The sequence below is a fragment of the Arachis hypogaea genome, chromosome 14, assembly GCF_003086295.3.
Source record: "Arachis hypogaea cultivar Tifrunner chromosome 14, arahy.Tifrunner.gnm2.J5K5, whole genome shotgun sequence".
In the NCBI taxonomy this organism is placed as follows: domain Eukaryota; kingdom Viridiplantae; phylum Streptophyta; class Magnoliopsida; order Fabales; family Fabaceae; genus Arachis; species Arachis hypogaea.
Genome location: NC_092049.1, coordinates 54,141,954 through 54,146,533, shown reverse-complemented (window position 1 = coordinate 54,146,533; position 4,580 = coordinate 54,141,954). Strand labels below are relative to the sequence as shown.

The following is a 4,580-nucleotide window of genomic DNA, read 5'->3' as shown; positions in this document are numbered from 1 at the left end:
ACCAGTTTTTAACTGAGTTCCTGCAGATCTGTGAGACTGTTAAGACTAATGGAGTAGATCCTGAAGTCTACAGGCTCATGCTTTTCCCTTTTGCTGTAAGAGAGAGAGCTAGAACATGGTTGGACTCACAACCTAAAGATAGCCTGAACTCTTGGGATAAGCTGGTCACGGCCTTCTTGGCTAAGTTCTTTCCTCCTCAAAAGCTGAGCAAGCTTAGAGTGAATGTTCAGACCTTCAAGCAAAAAGATGGTGAATCCCTCTATGAAGCTTGGGAAAGATACAAGCAGATGACCAAAAGGTGTCCTCCTGACATGCTTTCAGAATGGACCATTCTGGATATATTCTATTATGGTCTGTCTGAGTTCTCCAAGATGTCACTGGACCATTCTGCAGGTAGATCCATTCACCTAAAGAAAATGCATGCAGAAGCTCAAGAACTCATTGACTTGGTTGCTAATAACCAATTCATGTACACTTCTGAGAGGAATCCTGTAAGTAATGGGACGCCTCAGAAGAAGGGAGTTCTTGAAATTGATGCTCTGAATGCCATATTGGCTCAGAACAAACTATTGACTCAGCAAGTCAATATGATTTCTCAGAGTCTGAATGGAATGCAAGCTGCATCCAACAGTACTCAAGAGGCATCTTCTGAAGAAGAAGCTTATGATCCTGAGAACCCTACAATAGCAGAGGTAAATTATATGGGTGAACCTTATGAAAACACCTACAACCCCTCATGGAGAAATCACCCAAATTTCTCATGGAAGGATCAACAAAAGCCTCAACAAGGCTTTACTAATGGTGGAAGAAACAGGTTTAACAATAGTAAACCTTTTCCATCATCCACTCAGCAACAGACAGAGAATTCTGAGCAGAATCCATCTAGCTTAGCAAATTTAGTCTCTGATTTATCTAAGGCCACTCTGAGTTTCATGAATGAAACAAGGTCCTCTATTAGAAATTTGGAGGAACAAGTGGGCCAGCTGAGTAAGAAGATCACTGAAACTCCTCCTAGTACTCTCCCAAGCAATACAGAAGAGAATCCAAAGAGAGAGTGCAAGGCCATTGATATAACCATCATGGCCAAACCTACAGGGGAGGAAAAGGGCGTGAATCCCAGTGAGGAAGACCTCCTAGGACGTCCAGTGATCAACAAGGAGTTTCCCTTTGAGGAACCAAAGGAATCTGAGGTTCATCTAGAGACCATAGAAATTCCATTGAACCTCCTTATGCCCTTAATGAGCTCTGATAAGTATTCTTCTTCTGAAGAGAATGAGGATGTTACTGAAGAGCAAGTTGCCAAGTACCTTGGTGCAATCATGAAGCTAAATGCCAAATTATTTGGTAATGAGACTTGGGAAGATGAACCTCCCTTGCTCATCAATGAACTGAGTGATCTGGATCAACTGACATTACCTCAGAAGAAACAGGATCCTAGAAAGTTCCTAATACCTTGTACCATAGGCACCATGACCTTTGAGAAGGCTCTATGCGACCTTGGGTCAGGGATAAACCTCATGCCACTCTCTGTAATGGGAAAACTGGGAATCTTTGAGGTACAGGCTGCTAATTTCTCATTAGAGATGGCAGACAAATCTATGAAGATGGCTTATGGACTAGTAGAGGATGTGCTAGTAAGGGTTGAAGGCCTTTACATCCTTGCTGATTTTATTATCCTAGACACTGGAAAGGATGAGGATGAATCCATCATCCTTGGAAGACCCTTCCTAGCCACAGCAAGAGCTGTGATTGATGTGGACAGAGGAGAGTTGGTCCTTCAACTGAATGAGGACAACCTTGTGTTTAAAACTCAAGGATCTCCTTCTGTAACAATAGAGAGGAAGCATGAAAAGCTTCTCTCAGTACAGAGTCAACTAAAGCCCCCACAGTCAAACTCTAAGTTTGGTGTTGGGAGGCTTCAGCCAAACTCTAAGTTTGGTGTTGAACTCCCATATCCAAACTCTAAGTTTGGTGTTGGGAGTCTATAAAATTGACCTGATCACCTGTGTGGCTCCATGAGAGCCCACTGTCAAGCTATTGACATTAAAGAAGCGCTTGTTGTGAGGCAACCCAATTTTTATTTATCTAATTTTATTTTTATTTTTATTGTTCTTTCATGTCTTATTAGGTTCAAGATCATGTGGAGTCACAAAATAAATACAAAAATTAAAAACAGAATCAAAAACAGCAGAAGGAAAATCACACCCTGGAGGAAGGACTTACTAGCGTTTAAACGCGAGTAAGGAGCATCTGGCTGGCGTTCAACGCCAGAACAGAGCATAGAGCTGGCGCTGAACACCAGAAACAAGCATAGAACTGGCGTTCAACGCCAGAAACATGCTGCATCTGGGCATTGAACGCCCAGAACAAGCATCCATTCAGCGTTTAAATGCCAGAATTGCATGCAAAGGCGTTTTACATGCCTAATTGGTGCAGGGATGCAATTCCTTGACACCTCAGGATCTGTGGACCCCACAGGATCATCTCAGCATCTGTGGACCCCACAGGATACCCACCTACCTCCACTCACCTTCCCTCCTCATAATCCTATATCACCCTTCCCCAAGAACCCTTCACCAATCACCTCAATCTCTCTTCCCCATCACCTCTTCACCACTCACATCCATTACTCCCCTAAAACCATCATACAAACCACCTACACCCACCCACTCAAATTCAAACCATCAACACACCTCCATCTCTCCTTCTTCTCATCCTTTCTTTCTTCTTTTGCTCGAGGACGAGCAAACACTTTAAGTTTGGTGTGGAAAAAGCATTGTTTTTTTTCATAACCACTAATGCCTCAAGGGATGCACTTCCCTCCACAAAACTATTGGGAGCAAATCAACACCTCCCTAGGAGAACTAAGTTCCAACATGGGACAACTAAGGGTGGAACATCAAGAGCACTCTATCATCCTCCATGAAATTAGAGAAGATCAAAGAGAAATGAGGGAGGAGCAACAAAGACAAGGAAGAGACATAGAAGAGCTCAAGGACATCATTGGTTCCTCAAGGAGAAAACACCACCATCAGTAAGGTGGACTCATTCCTTGTTCTTAAATTTTCTGTTTTTCGTTTTTTTTATGTTAAATGTTTATTTATGTTTGTGTCTTATTACATGATCCTTAGTATCTAAGTGTCTATGCCTTAAAGTATTGAATATGAATCCATCACCTCTCTTAAATGAAAAATGTTTTAATTACAAAATAACAAGAAGTACATGGTTTCGAATTCATCCTTGAAACTAGTTTAATTATTTTGATGTGGTGACAATACTTTTTATTTTCTGAATGAATGCTTGAACAGTGCATATGTCTTTTGAAGTTGTTGTTTATGAATGTTAAATATGTTGGCCCTTGAAGAATAAGGAAAAAGGAGACATGTTATTTGATAATCTGAAAAATCATAAAAATGATTCTTGAAGCAAGAAAAAGCAGTGAATACAAAAGCTTGCAGAAAAAAAAAAGTGAAAAAATAGTGAAAAAAAAAGCAAGCAGAAAAAGCCAAAATCTCTTAAAACCAAAATGCAAGAGCAAAAAGCCAATAACCCTTAAAACCAAAAGGCAAGGGTAAGTAAAAAGGATCCAAGGCTTTGAGCATCAGTAGATAGGAGGGCCTAAAGGAATAAAATCCTGGCCTAAGCGACTAAACCAAGCTGTCCCTAACCATGTGCTTGTGGCGTGAAGGTGTCAAGTGAAAACTTGAGACTGAGCGATTAAAGTCAAGATCCAAAGCAAAAAGAAGAGTGTGCTTAAGAACCCTGGACACCTCTAATTGGGGACTTTAGCAAAGCTGAGTCACAATCTGAAAAAGGTTCACCCAGTTATGTGTCTGTGGCATTTATGTATCCGGTGGTAATACTGGAAAACAAAGTGCTTAGGGCCACGGCCAAGACTCATAAAGTAGCTGTGTTCAAGAATCAACATATTGAACTAGGAGAATCAATAACACTATCTGAACTCTGAGTTCCTATAGATGCCAATCATTCTGAACTTCAATGGATAAAGTGAGATGCCAAAACTATTCAAGAGGCAAAAAGCTACAAGTCCCGCTCATCTGATTGGAGCTATGTTTCATTGATATTTTGGAATTTATAGTATATTCTCTTCTTTTTATCCTATTTGATTTTCAGTTGCTTGGGGACAAGCAACAATTTAAGTTTGATTCTCATGAATTAATACAAAGTACTACTGTTTTTCTATTCAATTCAAGCTTATTCCTATTCTAAGATATCCATTCGCACCAAAGAACATGATGAATGTGATGATTATGTGACGCTCATCATCATTCTCACCTATGAACGCGTGCCTGACAAACACTTCCGTTCTACATGCAAGTTAGAACCCATGGATGGCCATTCTTGAGATCCGGAAAGTCTAAACCTTGTCTGTGGTATTCCGAGTAGGATCCGGGAAGGGATGGCTGTGACGAACTTCAATCTCGCGAGTACTGAACGTAGTGACAGACGCAAAAAGAGGGTGAATCCTATTCCAGAATGATCGAGAACCTCCAGATGATTAGCCATGCAGTGACAGCGCATCGGACCATTTTCGCAGAGAGGATGGGAAGTAGCCATTG

At 41.0% G+C, this 4,580-nt stretch overlaps 1 non-coding gene across 1 annotated transcript; it reads right to left on the bottom strand.

Moving 5' to 3' along the window:
• Positions 1-209: 209 nt before the first annotated feature.
• On the bottom strand, positions 210-317 carry LOC112745513 (small nucleolar RNA R71). Its single transcript, XR_003173437.1, has one exon. It is a non-coding gene; the product is annotated as a small nucleolar RNA R71 (small nucleolar RNA).
• Positions 318-4,580: the final 4,263 nt, after the last annotated feature.